Consider the following 18078-nt stretch of genomic DNA (forward strand, 5'->3'; position numbering starts at 1 on the left):
GTTAAGATGATGACCTTACGTGTGTATAATACTTTTCTTCTTTGAGGGGTTCTGCCCCCAAAAAACTGTTTCAAGTCCTGAGAAAGTCAAATAAGACGGTGTGTAAAACTTCACTGCCCAGCCAAAAAAAAGTAACCACTTTGATTTAACTAGGCCAGTAGGTTAGGACTTTCCACTGGATAATAACTGCAGTACTGCATGTATATGTTTTAGCTGAATACACGTTTTTTAACCCTAATTGATGCAGTTAGTCACTTCTTTAATGTTTGTTCTTTCTGATGTAAAGTCAAGGTTGTAACTGTTTGCAATAAAGTTGTGGGGCGCTGAACTGTTCTTTTGATTAATGATAGTAATTACTTGTCTTTCAAATTTGAAGGAGGGTGAGCAAGCATCTTGAGGAACATTCATCATTAACTCCTCCAAAAAATATAGTTTATTTAATAATAACACTGAATATGTGAATCATAACAGTGATTGACAGCTGATAGGAATGATATGATTGTTAATATTATCATATTCATACAGACACACATCGATGAGACAGTTAATTAATGTACTTATTGCAGCAGTCTGCATAGATTTGGTTCCCCTGCTGGTCTAAGAGTGAAACCAACTCATTCAGTTAAAATTCACTACATTATGTCTGCCACCTTATATATTTATATGTATGGCTTTACTGATGTGCCACAATAATGTCACCTTATGTTATTAAGTTAAAAATTAAAGTTAAAATATCAATATTGTGGCTTTCCAAGTTAACATTGATTGATATGACTGCGATTAAATCAGCATATACTTCTGCCAGGGGATGCCACCCCTCAAATTCTCCTGCCACCCTCTTGCCACCCCATGAATATTTTTCTAGATCCGCCCCTGCTCTAGAGAGGCCTAGAATACATGTACTACACAGGCAAACAAATACATCGTAACAGTCAAAGCTTAATTGTATTCTAGTATTAAGTGAGGCAGTTTTAGGCTGCAGCACTTCCAGATGGATGAAGACAAATGTAAGTTTGGCGACAGCAGTTCAGGGGGAATTCTCATGTGACAATGGACTGAACAACTTCAAGTAATAAAAACAAGAGCAACAGGGCAGATGACAAAGTGTTTCTGTGACCCTATTACATTTTACATTTCCTAATTTGTCAGGTGCTTTTGTCCAAAGTGAAGTACAAATTAGGCGCACTCCAAGCCATGGCAGAATCAGAAAAAGGCTTAAATAATAAGTGCCACAAGGTTGCAGGTGCTTGAAAGAGGTTCAAGCTTGCATGCACATCATCCATTGCTATGAAAAATAGAAAGAGACATTGATAAAGATGCAAAGAGTATAACATGGGAAAACGTGCACAATCAAATTCCAGAATTACATTTTATGTTGTTTTGGGCACAAAGTAAATAACAAGTGAGCTGAGGTACTATCATGAATTAAAGTGATATTCACTGTTGATTGTTTCTGTTGACACTTTTCCACCCCGCAGCCTTTTTTCAGCTGCTTTGTACTACAGAACGTGAAATGCCTATTGTGTTTCCACTTTTTGCAGGTAAGCAGAAACATTTGCTGTTGTAGGCAAAGTTGATATGTGTATAAGTGGGTTTTGTAGATTTGAAGTTTAGCCATGTGGACTCTAGGGAGGGACGCCATAGGCCCAGGTCAACCAAACCTGAACCAGAGGTCTGGTGGGATTCAGTGTCTTGCTCAAGGGCACCTAGAAATAAAACTCAAATCCTGCTCACATTTTTCACAAGCTACCTCTGCATATTTAATTTAGTTTGTTTGTTTTAGTTAATTATGCCCGATCACATTTTTTCCATATAAGCATAGTTTTACTTGAACAGGTGGAGAATTTGTTACAGTTAATTTGCATCATTTGTCAAATCATTGAGGAGAAGCAAAGGCAAATTAGGACACACCAAATGTATGAGCACGAGTATAAGAATACGCAGGCATTTCAGCACTGTGATTTGTTAACTTATATCGAACAGGAGAGGAGCATATGGTGCCTCGAAGCATCTGTTCCAATGGACCTTTTGTTGATATACTGCCAACACTTTAGTCTTCACTTAAAATGTAATTAAAAGGTAGATTGTAAGGCATTTACCTCTTGCAGCATTATGCACTTCTCTATTGTGTTTCTATATGCTCACCACTGAAACTTTTGCGAAATACACATACACATAATTTCCTCAGCTGAATAAAGTGGTGCTTAAACCTGGAAATTACTTAGCATTTTACCAATTCATGTCAACGTCATGTCAACGCTTTGTAAAATGTGTTTTTGGTGATAAAGCCTGAAATAAAGTCTCTGGTTAAAACAAGTTTACGACATATTCATGTTTTGTTCTGCGACATAAATTACATCAGTAAATACTCCACTTCTTTATGTCGTAAAAATTGAGATTGCTAATAAGTGGCTAGATAAACTATTAAACGTTTTCACACCAACATGAGTCTGCCTTTAGCTTAGCAGTGGTGACGCGCAGCCGTGCTTCAGTTATGTAGTTCATTTATAGCATTACGCTTTTTATCTCTGCCAATTGCATTTAGCCTTAAAAAAATCACTGAGTGGTCTACTGTATATGTATGGAGGCCACAAAGCTTATTTTCTGCAATATACCGAAAAACCAATGAAGAAATCCCATCGCTTTTTGTCAAGGGAGCCCTTGCGATGCTAGCTTCCGGGTCGGCCTACAAAAATATATCATCACTGCAACACAATCATTTGGTTAAACTTGCAAAGATGAGGCAAAACAGCATCAGACAGAGAAACACTTAACGGTTAGAAACTCAGCTAACTCAGGATGTGAATCATGTTTACCGAAACAAAGCACAAGTCTCACAAGAAGCGTCTAAATTATCCCTGAGCGAAAAAATGCTAACGCACTTTGCACAGAACTCAAGGTAAAAATACCCTTATTACTTATCGTAACTGCACATACAAGATATCTGATTAAAGCTGAGATTCCACAGATTATACAGGTATTGGTATCATCACTGAGCGATCAGAATCTGCGACAGGGGAAGCAAACACAGACATCACAACACGTAGCTTCACGGAGCATTCACGGGACATCTCTTACCTTGGCTGTTGGTTTCTGATCAGGGTTAAGGATCCGGATGAATCAGGACTCACCATCTCTAGACCCACCTGCTACGTTTAAATCAGCTGTTTGGGAACATTTCAGGTTCCCTGTGGACTACAATAACGATGGAGTGTGAGTGGTGGATCGGACGAGGAGTCGGTTTTGTTCGATAGCGGTGCGGTATGCTAATGGAAACACACGCCAAACATGCTAAATCATATTAGAAGACATCACCCAGATTTGCCAATCACCGGAGCCCGGCAAAAGACAACAGCAGTTCAACAGCTTATCCCCGCTGTTTTTAAGAAGCCAATAGACAAGAAAGCCGAGAGACCAAAATAAATAATGGAAGCTATAGAGAACCGCAGTGACGCGTCCAAAAACCCGGAAGTAAGTTAGCATTTTTAGCACTTCCGGTTCCTTCCTCAAAAAGCAATGCATTTTTTCCATAGGGTTTTGAAAAATAGCTCGAAATATGGTCTGTAGTTGACACAAATGTAAGAGATAAATCACGTTTTGTTCTACGACATTAAATACATTAGCAGTGACCCCACTGGTGATTTTGAAGAGTTTACGTGTCTGAAAAACGATGGTTGTTAACGAGTGGCTGAATAGGACTACAGAAATTGTCGAGGCCGTTGTACGTCATTACGCCGAACACGTAAACACTCCAGCTAAGTTTGTTTTCCCCTGTGCTCTGCTTGAAAGCAAGTACATGCCTATCTTTACTATCTGTATATCTATATCTGACCATTAGAATCTGTATTTTTGAAATTGTCGTTTTTAACACCGTAGTTTTACAAATGATAGAATAATTAATTACCAGTGTTTTCCAATTTTACTCGGCAGTTCATTTCGTTAGCTAACGTTAGCTAAAGCTAGCGCTACTAGTTACCTACGCAATGGTTTGTTGCTTTACTCCGGGTTGCAGCCACAGGTCTTCGCATGAAACATGCTTGTTCTATCGTTTCCCGGCCAATGTTTTCCAAAGGAGAGTCTGGATTCGTGTCATGACGTAAGCTGACGTTACATTTTTGTCCATGTCACGGTGAAATGTAAATGATGGGTAGTGACTTTATCGCCGTTTTAGAGATGGCGCTGCTGAAAAGACCGCAACATAAGTAAAGATAATGAATACATCCTATTAAAACCTGTGTGGCTTATATGATAAGTCTAATTAGTACAAGCAGCATAACGTTTCACCATGTAACTAAAGATTGTAGTCAGGGAAATCAGTTTGACATATTGAACTAATAACAAATCCCCTCTGGCTGGCAGAGAACTCTCTGCTCCATAGCTTCTCTTGGATGTAAAATCACATGTACATTTTACATTTATATTCAATTTAATATCCCATCCCTCACATACTTTTGTATATATAATAACTTATATTTTCTTTTTCTTGTTATGCTGCTCTGCAACACAAACATTTCCCAAATTGGGATCAATACAGTAATATCTTATCTTAATTAATTAAGAAATATAACTATTATAATTAGTGTAGCAGCTGACGCCTATTTTCAATATGGATTAATCTACCATTTATTTCTTTAGTTCAATTTTCATCTATAAAAATGTCAAAATAGTGAAAATGTTCACGAGACTTATCAAAGTGCAAGGTTATATCTTTAGATGTTTTGTTTTAGCCTATGTACTGTATGTCTTAATGCTCTTATATGTGACGGGGTGACTTCCATGAAACTAATATTTTATATCTTCACAACAGACGAGCTGACAGGAAACCTAACACTCTAACAACCACAACATTGCAACATCCTCCACTGAATGCATACGTTTGGCTTCTTCCACTGACAGGGGCTGTCAGTGCAGCTGAAATTGTGGATGGCAAAGATGGCTCATGCAGCCGCATGACTGCATTTCCATTCTCCATGTGGGCATTCAAATTTTGTGGAGAGAATTCCCTCTTCTCCTGTAGATACCTGTGGTGGCGGGATTGTTTTATTATTTAAAATATATTTACATTTGTAATGCCTTCCCAATTATCCCTTTAATTGTTTATAGCCTAATGTATGTTTATTTCATGGATATTTGTGTTTTCTGGTGTGTAATATTTGTAATCTTGGGGCCTCTTCTCTTTAACGTCTACATGCTACCACTGGCTCAGATAATGAAGAACAACAAAATAAGTTACCATAGCTATGCGGATGACACACAAATTTACGTAACCATTTCACCAGGAGACTATGCTCCAATTCAAACACTGAGTAAGTGCATTGAACAAATTAATGACTGGATGTGTCAGAACTTTCTCCAATTAAACAAAGATAAAACTGAGGTAATGGTTTTTGGAGCCAAGGCAGGACGTTTAAAAGTTAGCGCTGAGCTTCAGTCTGCAATGTTCAAAACAACAGATAAAGCCAGAAATCTAGGTGTAGTCATGGACTCTGACCTGAGTTTCAACAGTCACATTAAAACAGTTACTAAATCAGCTTACTATCACCTAAAGAACATATCTAGGATTAAAAGACTAATGTCACAGCAGGATTTGGAAAAACTTGTCCATGCTTTTATCTTCAGTAGACTGGACTACTGCAATGGTGTCTTCATAGGTCCCACTAAAAAATCTATTAGAAAGCTTTAGCTGATTCAGAACGCCGCTGCTCGAGTCCTCACTGACACTAAGAAAGTGGATCACATCACTCCTGTTCTGAAGTCTTTACACTGGCTTCCTGTATGTCAAAGAATAGATTTCAAAATACTGCTGCTGTTTATAAAGCTTTGAATGGTTTAGGCCCAAAATACATCTCTGACCTCCTGCTAAATGATGAACCATCCAGATCTCTCAGGTCTTCAGGGACTGGTCAGCTTTCTGTCCCCAGAGTCAGAACTAAACATGGAGAAGCAGCGTTCAGTTATTATGCTCCAAATATCTGGAACAAACTCCCAGAAACCTGCAGGTCCGCTGCAACTCTTACTACTTTTAAATCCAGGCTGAAGACTTTTCTTTTTGTCGCCGCTTTTAATTGAACTATTCATATCTTAGACTGCACTGTAACTTTTATCCATGTGTTTTTTCTTTTAATGTTTATTTTATTAGCTTTTCTTTTTAATGACTGATTTTAAATGCCATTTTCTTAATGTCTTTCATTTTTTGTAAAGCACTTTGAATTGCCTTGTGTTGAAAAGTGCTATATAAATAAACTTGCCTTGCCTAATAAGGATTTCATGTGACACATAAAATTGATTTGTTGATGGGAATGTATGTGAATAAATTAACTCTAGGTTAACGGTACTCTTGCTATCACTACTCACCGACACTATAAACCTTGTCCCTCATGCTAGGCCTGACAACACCGGTAAGCACACCTTCATCTAGGCTTCACTGTTTTACGTGTCCTGACTTGTAGTGGTTCTCTCCCATCTACACTCTTCTTGTCATCTTTGTAAAACGATATCAGACTGGTAATTGACACAGCCATGACTTCTAGTTAAATTCAGTGTGGCTAAAATGAAAAGCTTTGTTAAAATATGCAAGCGCGCGAAAGTCAAAGTCAGCTTCACTGTCAAAAATTCTACATGTGTTATACATCCAGAAATATCGAAATATCGTTTCCCACAGTGTGACATGTAAAGATAAAACAAAAAGGGTCTAGATAAACGTGTTATACATGAAACAAAACAAAAAGGGCCAAGATAACCGGGGTATACAGTTTAAAATGTTAATATATTTAAAGTAATCAAAGTGCAGTTTCAGTGCAAGTCAGTTGAAACGATCTTAAGTTGGCATGACGTTGAAGTCGTGCGACCCTGCTGCTGTACTGGCTTGTAGTTCGTTTATAGCATAACGTTAGCATTTTGCTTCTGGCGACTAGATTTATGATTCAAAAATTATAAAAGTAGGGTTGACATGTGGAGATTATCCGGCTGAACAAAACGTGATCCCTCTCTTAAATGTGTGTCAACCACAGACCTTATTTCGAGCTATTTTCCAAAATCCTATGGAGAAATTGCATTGGTTTTTGACAAAGGAACCGGAAGAAGTTTACTTCCAGGTTTTATGACGCGTCACTGCGGTTCTCTATTGGCATATATCAGTTGCTATGCGCCCTAGAAACACTTTCTTATGATTTATTTTGTAATATTTTCAAGACATTCTTTTTTGTTTTGCAGCTTGATGAAACCTTTTTGTTTGAAATCAGCCATTATAGATAATATGGCTACCTGAGTGTGTGTGGTACTGTTTGTGCTTTGTTTTTAACTTTGTACTACAGTTAATTATTCAAAATGTTAGAGTTCATTATTTGTAAACTGAAACTTGCACTACTGTAATAAATAAATAACAACCTGGAATTATGCATTTGGGACTTTTTTTTGCTTTTTCTTGTTGTACCGAACCCGTACCGAACCGTGACCCCCACACCGAGGTACATACCAAACCGTGAATTCTGTGAACCGCTACACCCCTAAAAGTAACAGACACCGAATCAGCACTTTGATCTGTTTGATATTTGGAGCCAAACTCTTCAGAGACATGTTTTGTATATATCTCAGACCTATAATATATTGATGAAAAACAGTATAATAGGGGACCTTTAAAACTATATTATTTTCCATTGCAGGTGAGGAGCAGCAGTGTTACACAGGTTTGACCTGCGGATAGTCGCAGCAGCCGTCAGCTTCTGAAATATTCCCATGTTCCGGGTGTCTGCATGTTTCTTACAAGCTTAACTCTCTTCTGTTCCCTCCATCCGGAGAATGTGAACGACATGCCCGTCAGATGGGACATGGACTGGACCCCTTTTTCTACTCCGCTGGACAGAGTCATGTTGACAAGCCGCTGCAGAAAGGCAAAGGAGTGCCTGTCCTTTTGAGGTGCAGCGGACCTTGAAAGAACAACACAAACAAATTTGAGTGCGACAGCAAGGTCCCTCATGCAATTACTGAAGATGTAGCGTGCTCCTCATAATGATTCCAGACTGAAGAGTTTTCCTTCTTCATGGCGTCTTACTAAGGTTGGAAACACCAATCTGCTGCACCGTCAACTTGTCCGTACATACCTAATGAGACACAAGTGTAAATTAACAATGGCATTTTCAAATAAATACATGTCAATGATTCAGCATAGCCAGTTTGTGAGTGCGTTTGCATACGCTGTTCCAAACACCCAAGGCCAATAATCTTCTCAGCACACCATAAAAACCTAATATGTCTCCATAGATTTGCATATAATAACATTTGCATGCACTCAAATATTTATTCTTGCATGAGTAATGTTTTAAAAACGGTAATGAACCCTGGATTATTAATTATGCATTCTCTTGTGATGAATCAATCAGATATGACGGTTTACAAAAACATGTCATGAAATTGCTCTATGACAACTGTTAAAAAACCTCGGCTCATCAAAGATAATGTTACATTGATATTCACCTAAAGTGTGATCTATGGGAGGTTATAAAACATGGCAGTAAAGAAGACATAAAGATGTAAAAATCACAAGAATAGCGGTTGAATAATGCACATCATTCTACAGGTTTATTCGACATACACCAAGTAATTTCACACAGTGCTCAAGGCGAGGCCATTAAGGGTTGGGTTTGTTAACTAGTGATATCGACCTACCAACTTCACATGAGTTGTGGTGATGCTAAAGTAAGCTCAATAGTGCCAGGTCAATAGAAAGACATTGGTTTTCAACACCACACCATGGACACTTTAGGATTTACTGACCTGTTTGCATGTGGAATGGAGCCTGTGGAGAATGTTTCAATTACAAAATCTGTGTCCTGTCCACACCCTCTCAGCTGTTTGGATCAAAACACCAACTTGGGAAATTGAATATGGTGCCATTCGAGAAATTCAGCCTATTTTCTGGCCTGTCGAATTCCGAACTGTTGGCGCTGATAGCCCAATAAGAAAAAAAAGACAAACCCTGCAGACAGAGGATAGATACTGAGCCAGTTTTATTTAGTTTCCAACAAAGACGCTTCCATTGTTGTTGTTTCTTATTGTTCTGCAGAAACTGTGGAGTGTTTGTTTTTGATTAGGAATATTTAATGGCCTCTACACATTCAATTATCAGCAGCCTGCTCCACCAGTCGATAGTCATCCTCTCATTAATGGCCCAGAACTGATTACCAAGGACAGAGAGAGAAATGGGTGAAATGTTATTCATTCAAAGCACTAATTAAATCCTCCTAGGTGGGACTTTCAATCCCTATAGAAACTTTGCCAGCGCTTTACTAAGTACCACTTCTAGGAATTGTAAGCCTGAAAATAACTGAAGGTGAAAAACGTTCTATTTTCTCTTCTCTATGGACTATATGCTGCTTTTGACTGAGTTGAAATATCGTATCATTGTAAATTGGGTTCTGTTTATCACAGGTGTTTCTTTCATCTTCAGATATAAATTAGCACCTTGTCAGACTTCTGCCAAAACGTTCTATCAAAAGAAATTACCTGAATCATAGCCTTGTAGTGGAAAATATTCCGTGATGGATATCGGTGTCAAGTCAGAACCTTTGCCTGCTTCTTTGTTTCCTTTATTTTAACCCAGAATAGAGTATACTGAATGCCTGAAAAACATTTGTCTGATACATGCTGAGTGGAATTAATGAATCGGCTGCCAAAGAAACTGAAGGAAATTCTCTTGATGAAACACTTTCCTCATAGTATACTGAATCAAACACTAGCCTTCACTTCCCCATAGAGCACATCGTCAGTGCTGAGAGGGACCGTGCAGTTAAAGACTCTCAAAGGCTGAACTGGGCTCGCTGCCAAGCATCCATTGTTCCTGTCCTGGGCCTCGTGCTGTAGGCTCTTCCACCAACACTGGGAGGACAGGATTCACAAGGGTATGGGTTAAAAGTTTTTGTGTCAGAATTAATTGTGCTGGAAATTTCAGCCAGGAACATGGAGTGTTCCTTTTAGCTCAGTGCACATAGGCAGCATCAACTCATATATGGCAGGCATTTTTCCCTTATTCATTCCGTCTCAATTTAACAGATGCAAAATGTTTCTTTTGGATTAGTTAGACATATTGTATTCTGCTTTTACATTGCAGTCTTGTGCCAAATGTTCATTATATGCTTCGTTTTTTTGTAGAACGCTCTTGAAAAACAAAGGTACAAATAGGTTCACAATCACATAAGGCAATAATCAAAGCAAAAGGTTAACCCTATAGGTAGATAGAAGTCACTAAACTGTGACAAATTGAGTAAGAAAAAAGGTTAAAAAAAATTGAATACAAAAAAAAGAGCCATACTTCTAAGTAAACGCAAGACAATAATTGTTTTGTGTTTTTTAACAAATAATTTAAGGGTTTTTCTGCCTTCACCACAATGAACAATCTCAGAATAATGGCACATTGGTCAAACTTATTTCCCAAGACTGTCTTGAATTAGTTGCTTAAAGACATCGGCACATACTTGACTGGCGCTAGAAGTAAGCCACAGATAGATAGAGATTCTGAATGTATAGTCTATGTTTGCAAACAGAACACCATGCATTGCGTGCTACTCTCTTAAAAAAAATGTTAAAGAGTGTGGATAAAGGGCCCAAAATGTGAACCAGAGCCTCAAACACAGATTGATTTTGCAGTTGGACAATTGTTAGCTCTCATTGGCCTAACCTACCCTATCAACAACAGGACCATTAGCATTGGATTGATTTTGTTTGATCCTTCTTACAAAAATCTTGTTTACCACCTTTGCATTTACAGTCACCAAACTACATATAGGGCACATTTTCTCCTCGGCTAGCTCTGAACGTTGGCATTGGACGTTAATTGTGAGGTGTCCAAATTGGATGTCGTTCCCGGGGATACTGGAATGACATTGAAGCACACATCAAGGTCTGTGACTTCATAACTGGGGACATTGGAACTGGGCCTACATGTCTAGACTCAACGGCTGTGTTCCTGGGAAATCCTCAAATAGGAAGGGCTGTTCAAATCCACAATGAAGCCAAGTGGGTAGGCTTCAAATTAACTGCTCGCCGACTTCTAAAGAGGCCCATTTTGTTGGACACTGCAATATTTTACTCAGATGAATACCCATAACTCATAGCAATAGCGTTTAGGGAATGGAATACCATCAAGAAGAAAGACAAAGGTTAGTTTTAAGCCAACAAAGAAAGAATATTGAAAACACATTGCTCAATATGGACATATATTAATATAACGGCCTGTCCACCTACAAAAAACGACCATATAGGTCGATAGAGAGGCAAAGTCCCTCCCTTTCCGGGGGAGCTCCATGGGACCTTATTTCGGAAAAAGTATGTATTGAAGTCAATGGAGAGCAGGCCCGGACTGGCCATCGGGAAACCTCCCGGTGCTCCCGATGGCCAGTCCGGGCCTGCTAAGTCGTCTGCTGGCCTGAGGATTCTTTTTTTTATGTATGTATTGTGAACGCAATGCTGCGCAAATGTGGGTCTTACTCTGCCTCACAGAGGGTGACTGGCTGTCTACATGATGTGGCCTGCCGACATGGCCACTTTCATACAGATCATACACTAAAGCCCTCGATTGGTCTCTGTGTCATTCAAGCTCGGGAGGGTGTGTGTGTATGTGTGGCGCGAGCGAGAGAGGTAGAGCGCGCGCACCGGTTACGTGTATTGTTGCTGTTAGCATCTGGTGCTAGCTAGCTGCGCTAACGGATATAAGGAGCTGTTTCAACAACAAAGTGGCAACCCAGTCTCACAGCATTTCGTGTTCACCAACAGGATTTTTAATCTATTGATTCGTGTTCACCAACACGATTTTCCCCTTTTTTTCGTGTTGCACAGCACGATTTTAAAAGCAATGTATTTCTATTAGTAGTCTTTCCCCTTTTTTTTCGTGTTGCACAGCACGATTTTAAAAGCAATGTATTTATGTTGGTAGTCTCACGGCATTACGTGTTATAGGAAGACCGGAAGCTGTGTGGTTCATAAAAACATGTTCTCACTCAACATCAAGCCACGATTATTGCTTTTATTTAAAATCGTATCATTTCTGACTTTTGTTGCTGTCTGTGAGGAAAATAAATTGGGCTCATTTTTCCTTCTAATTTGTTATTCTTTTCAAAATAACACACTGTTATTTAGTCAACAATAACACACAATTATCCTTGTTTTTATTTATTTGTTTAATTCTATAATCTCGGGCCCTTTCTCATTTCTCCAACTCCCCTCCTCGACTCCTATCCTCGATACTTAGTCCCGCCCACAGGAGATGCGAGCCGAGGAGGGGAACCGAGGAGAGAGGAGGGGAAGCAGCAGGCGGTTAGAGAAATGAGAACTCCTCTCCTCTGCGCGGTCATATTAAAGCGACGTCCGTTAATTATGACGTGGCAACAGCTGCATCAGCTGTGAGTGTTTTGTTAGAGCGCTGTATTTTGTAATCTCTGTTAGATCAGCTGAACATTGTTCCCCCACATATTTACTTTTAATTCCATTTGCAAAAAGTATGACACAAATGTATGAGTATTTTCGACACATAGTAGCATCTCTTCTGTATTGGGCAGCACTAAAACATTATTATAAAAAGTACCCTACAAATAAAGGGAGACATATAGGAGGCTTATGTACGTTTCATATATTCACACATGCACACATACAAACACACAGAAAAACCCAATGACTGTCTATACACTATACTATAGGCTATGTTAACCTTTTTAAACTAGTATCTAAATGACATCATAAATCATCAACTCACACCTCTTTCACAAAACACCTGCAACGAATTTCTAATCCAAGTAATTAACGAATCATGAGGGACCTGACAGGCTATATAAGGTCCAGGCACACCTGTGATTTAAATCTCAACAACGAAAAACATATTCAGTGACCACATGAAACAAATTGAGTCATGAAACCCGCTGTAGCATGTGCCTTACGGCAGTGGCAAAAACTTCTGACCAACAACAGGAATCAGGAGAGACGCCGATCCCAGCGCTGGAAAGCGAGAATATGCGCAAAGCCATCCTGCTTCATCTTGAGGTATTTGAGTGTTCGATTACAATTGTTTTAAATAGTTGAAAAATAGCTGGCTTTTTACATTGGAATACAACAATGGATTAATTTGTTATGACAGAATATGTAGGTGCAGTTTAGTTTGATGGATAAAGGTATTGACCTGTACATTTTATTCTTCCTGCAGGTTCAACACCCACACTCATACAAAAGTTTGAACAGCAGTGTCCCGGTGCTGGAGCTGTACTTCGGAGATGGGTGCCTGCTGAAGGACTTCAGGATGAGCCGAGACTCCCTGGAGGCCTTGATGCGGTGTCTGGGGCCTGAGAGGAGACAGGCCTGGGGACACCACATGACTGTATTGACAACTGTGTACTGGCTGGCACACGGTTTGTCATACAGTGTGGTATCCCGGGCCTTTCAGGTACCCCTCTCCACGGTCCACAGACTGGTCCACCAGGGAGTGGAGGACATCGCTGCTCTCAGGCTGCTTGCTGGTCCAGAGCTGGAGGAGGTCGGGCAGGGCTTCCAGCAGTTGGCCGATAGCCCGGCCTTTAGTTCATGTGTGGGTGCCATTGATGGGTGCCACATTAGAATAAAGACCCCACCCGGACCCAGTGGCCAGGACTACATAAATCGGAAGCTCTTTCCTTCCATACAGCTGCAGGCTGTATGCGATGGGAAGGGTAAATTCCTACAAACATTCATAGGATTTCCGGGCTCAGTGCACGACACCCGTGTCCGAAAAAACAGTACCTTACACAAAGAGGCTCTGTACCCTCCACCAGGGTACTTTATTGTGGGAGATGGTGGCTATCCGTGCATTGTACACCCCATAACGATCGTAACCCCGTATCGGGAGCCACTACAGGGGAGGGTACAGAGCCGCTTCAACGGCTGCCATGCCAAAGCGCGCAGCATCATTGAGCACGCTTTTGGGATACTGAAGGGGCGATGGAGGTGCCTCCTGTCGTAGGCCTTGGAGGTGAACCACACCTTTGTCCCTGCTGTGGTAACTGCCACTGTGTACTGCACAATCTCAGCATTACCGCAGAAATGACTGAACTGTTGGAGGAGGAGGATGAGGAGGAGGAGGAGCAGCAGCAGCAGCAGCAGCAGCAGCAGGAGGGGGTAGAGAGGTCTCCACCTCGTCCTGTGAGGGGGGAGCGAGGTGGACAGGGCCGGAGAGACAGACTGGCAGACCAAATCTCGGCTCCTGACCACAACCCGCTCCAGCTGAACGACCACGATTATTGTTGAGAAGATTTTTATTTATGGCCAGTTTTTTTGTTACCCGTTTGTTTTCTTCACCGATGAAAAATGCATTTACTGGCCAGATGCATTACTCAGTTATTTTGTTCGTCCATTTATATGCCTTATTTCCAATTTCACCTTGCTCTAGTTTATTTAGAGCAAAGGACTTTAGACCCATATCTTTATTACAAATTGTATGTGAAATAGGCCATCACACAATCTCTTAAGAAAGTGTTAGAAAAATAAAAATAATGTAATGGTTTGACTGAACTTTAAAAGAAAGAAGAGACATGTGTTAGCAATTTTACTTATGTAGGGTTTGAGCTACATGCAGTAACTTGCCTCAATGTTAATGTATATATTATTTATAATAAAACATCCCTGATATTGCATTTGGATACTTTGCACACGGTTGGTTTATTCGCAGAATTATTTAAGGTGGAGATTTAAAAAGCGGAAATCAGTGGCCATGACTTTCTGTATGACTATAGACAGTTATGCCTTGGGTTGCAAAAATACTTTAAAAACATTGGCTTTTCAGTCAAGTCACAATCATAAAATGTATATTCAGCTTTGTATAAAATAAAGATCTCCTTGTATCTTCAGTAAAAGTGTTTGTTTTTGTATGTCTAATTTTAAAGAAGTCTTCATGCTTGATGTAACCCTTGTATGGTGTTCGGGTCTGTGGGACCCGTTTATTATTTTTCTAAAGAAAATTGATAATTTATTTTCTCTAACTCACTCAATGGCCTTGGCTCTGCATGTCTCCCTTGAAAAAGAGATCAATGATCTCAATGGGATTTCACCTGGATAAATAAAGGATTTGAATTGAATTTTCTGTGAAGAACAGACATCAGAACACATTTTCAGTGACCACCCACTGTACCCCCCCCCCTACACATTTATATTACATACAGGGTGTTCGGGTCCACCAGACCCACGAACACTGGCTGAATAACAGAAATATGAACACACAACACAAGAGTTAAGGTCAAACTTAAATATGTTTACTAAATGTTGTAACATATATAAATAAAGAATAAATGAACACATCCAAAGTACAGAAAAAAGAAGAGAAAAAAGACACTATTCCTTCCTAACTAGTTCCTCGAAGAGCTTGAGGAATTTGGCGGAGGCTTCCTCCAAGGCTTCCTGCTGGCGGTTGAAGCGGTCCTCCTCCTTGTCCCCTTCTGCCTCCAGGAACTGTAGCAAAGCGCTTTTTCTTTTTTTTCGGGGAGGGGGACCGGCAGAGGTGGATGGCTCAACACACTCCTGGCTGTCCGAGCCAGACTCTGTGGCCTCCTCATCCTCCACTGTGGCCTGGCTCTGGACAGCCTCAGTGGATGTTGAGCCACTGCCAGAAGCCACAGCAGCAGTGGCCGAGTCCATCAGGGATCAGGGTGGGAGGGTCGATGGATGGCCTCCCACCGATGGCCTCATGCATGGCCGTAAAATACGGATCTATTATGTTCCCAATCCAGGAAAATGTCACTCACTCCCAGGCTTTCTTGGCAGTGTGCCTTCGGCCAGTAAAAAGGTTATCGTACTCGACCCTCACTTTGATGAGGGTCAGTGTCTTGCTCTGTCCCTGTGAAAAGACAAAGTAAAAGGTGTAGCTTAAAACTGTTGGAAGATTTACAGACTGTAATGAGCGATGGATTCTAGTGTACAACATAGCCCAAACCAAATGATGGTGCTGAATGCTAAACAAACTTCTGGTTGATTTAACACTCTTACAACAAAATTAACGTTTGCACTTTTAAACATCATGGCATGCTGTAGCAGGATTGGGTGTAGTTAAAATGTGGATAAAAACATAAAGAATATCAGGTGAAATGTCAATAAGGAATGCGGTTAGAGGGCTCTAACTGCATACAGACGGGCGGAGTTGGATCGCGCATTTCACTTAAATAACTAATGCAACGTATCATTATCAACACTTACATTTGTGCATCACTCGCGCCATGGTTTTGAAATGATTCCAGCGGTGTGTCACGCCTATTTTATACCCAACGTTCCTGGAAATGCATCCGCCAAGGAGCCGCGAAGAACCGTGGAGGACCCATCAGTGTATCCTCGGTTATAGCTCCTCCAGAGAGTCTCCTGGGTCCTCGAAGTGCATTTAGAGAAATGAGATGTCCTTCAACATGGCGCGCTGAAATTCATTTCCGGGTCACTACCGGAGGACAGAAGAGTCGAGGAGTCGAGGAGGCTGATTTGACGAAATGAGAAAGGGCCTCGGGCTTTTTTGCCATCCTTCAGGAACTGAATTTCAAAATAAAAATAACCGGAAACAGACGTAGGCCTATAAGGGACATTTCGAGCATCATCGAGTTTAGGATGGCCGAAGACACTACACTACCCATAATCCCCAGCTATGGTTTAGGACTACAGTCCCCGTGATTAAACTTCAAGTCGGGATTGGATGTTGGAGTGGCAGTGCGCCAAGGTTACGGAATCGAAACTGGATCGAACGCCGCCCCCCCCCCCAACAATTAGAAGTTGCCAGTATTAAACACCAATTATTAACCAATTAAAATGAACCGATTAAACATCTCTCTGACACAGTTTAAACGCATTTCAAGTGGAAGAATTGTTCGTGTCTCCTCTTCGTTTCTCGGGAAGCTGGAAGCTGTATTATTTTCAAAAAATAAAAATATATATTTTCTTTTTTTAACCATAAAGGGTACTTTACACAACATTGAGTCAAACTTATCCTTGTTTTAATCCTTGTTTTATTTATGTTAAATTGTTGTTGTCGGTTAATTTTCCATTTTATTTATTTAGGTTTAAGATATCATTATTTTGTATTTATTATTATCATGTTAGATGTTTAAACTTTTCTGCATTTTATAAGGCAATATATACTTTTTTGTTTTTGTCCGTAGGCTACTTAGGTTATTAAAGAGTTATCGTGTCAAAATATAGGAAATGTATTAATATTTTATTGTATAATCGGTACAGGAAATTACATCATTCAGAGCACCACCTATTGGCCAAAGACGCTGCCACCGGCATTGCGATCCATCCTCTGACAAAGTAAGTTGGGTCACTAAAGTCTGATACACGTTTTGCTTAGATTTAATAATTGGGGCTTTTTTTAAGCCTTTACTCGCATGGTTCATCATACATACTGAACTGTTCTAAGTCTGAGAAATGCTTTCGCCATAATCAGCAAAGCAACATTAATGTGAAATTATTCTTGCGGGCGGCTAGCTAGCTAACTCACGTTCAACATAAGCTTAAACTAGTTTAGCTACATTTATATCAGCTCATAAGTGGTGTGTGAAAAATATTTGTCTTAATTACGGCTACAAACGTCGGTGTTAAAGTGTGAGTTATACGTTATCTTAATCGCTTTTGTTTTACACATGACAGTACTAACGCTGGCCGACATTTTAATATATGTTTGGGGGGGAGGGGCATAGTCCACGTCCATGTGCTTGTTACGCGTATGAAACAGGAAACACGTAAATGAACTCAGTCTGTCTAAAGTAGTTAAACCGTCACAATGTGCATTTAAAAAAACTAGTTTCACTACATAATTCACTTTTTCTGTTCTCTCCTGCAGCTCCCGTACCCACACCACAAACCCATACACTGATCTACACCATCATAAAACCAACGGCACTTTTAAGAGCCAAACTCAACCTATCTCTCTGTCTATCTACCTACCTTTCTTATAGTTATTGTCTCTATCTTTTTCTATCATTCATTATCTATTTCTTCATCTATCCATCTCAATCTTACAATCTGTCTCTCTATCTCTGTTTGTCTCATACAGCAGCTGTTGCATATCTGTTGTGGCTGGCTGGCTGGCTGGCT

The 18078-nt window shown here is 40.1% G+C and overlaps 1 long non-coding RNA gene across 1 annotated transcript; it reads right to left on the reverse strand.

Annotated features, from left to right (window-relative positions):
- Window positions 1–15238: 15238 nt before the first annotated feature.
- Window positions 15239–17291, reverse strand: LOC307038209. Its single transcript, XR_013807923.1, has 2 exons — window positions 16198–17291; window positions 15239–15841 (listed from the first exon to the last, which is right to left on the reverse strand). It is a non-coding gene; the product is annotated as an uncharacterized lncRNA (long non-coding RNA).
- Between the last annotated feature and the right edge of the window lie 787 nt (window positions 17292–18078).

The sequence above is a fragment of the Notothenia rossii genome, assembly GCF_949606895.1.
Source record: "Notothenia rossii genome assembly, chromosome: 4".
NCBI lineage: Eukaryota > Metazoa > Chordata > Actinopteri > Perciformes > Nototheniidae > Notothenia > Notothenia rossii.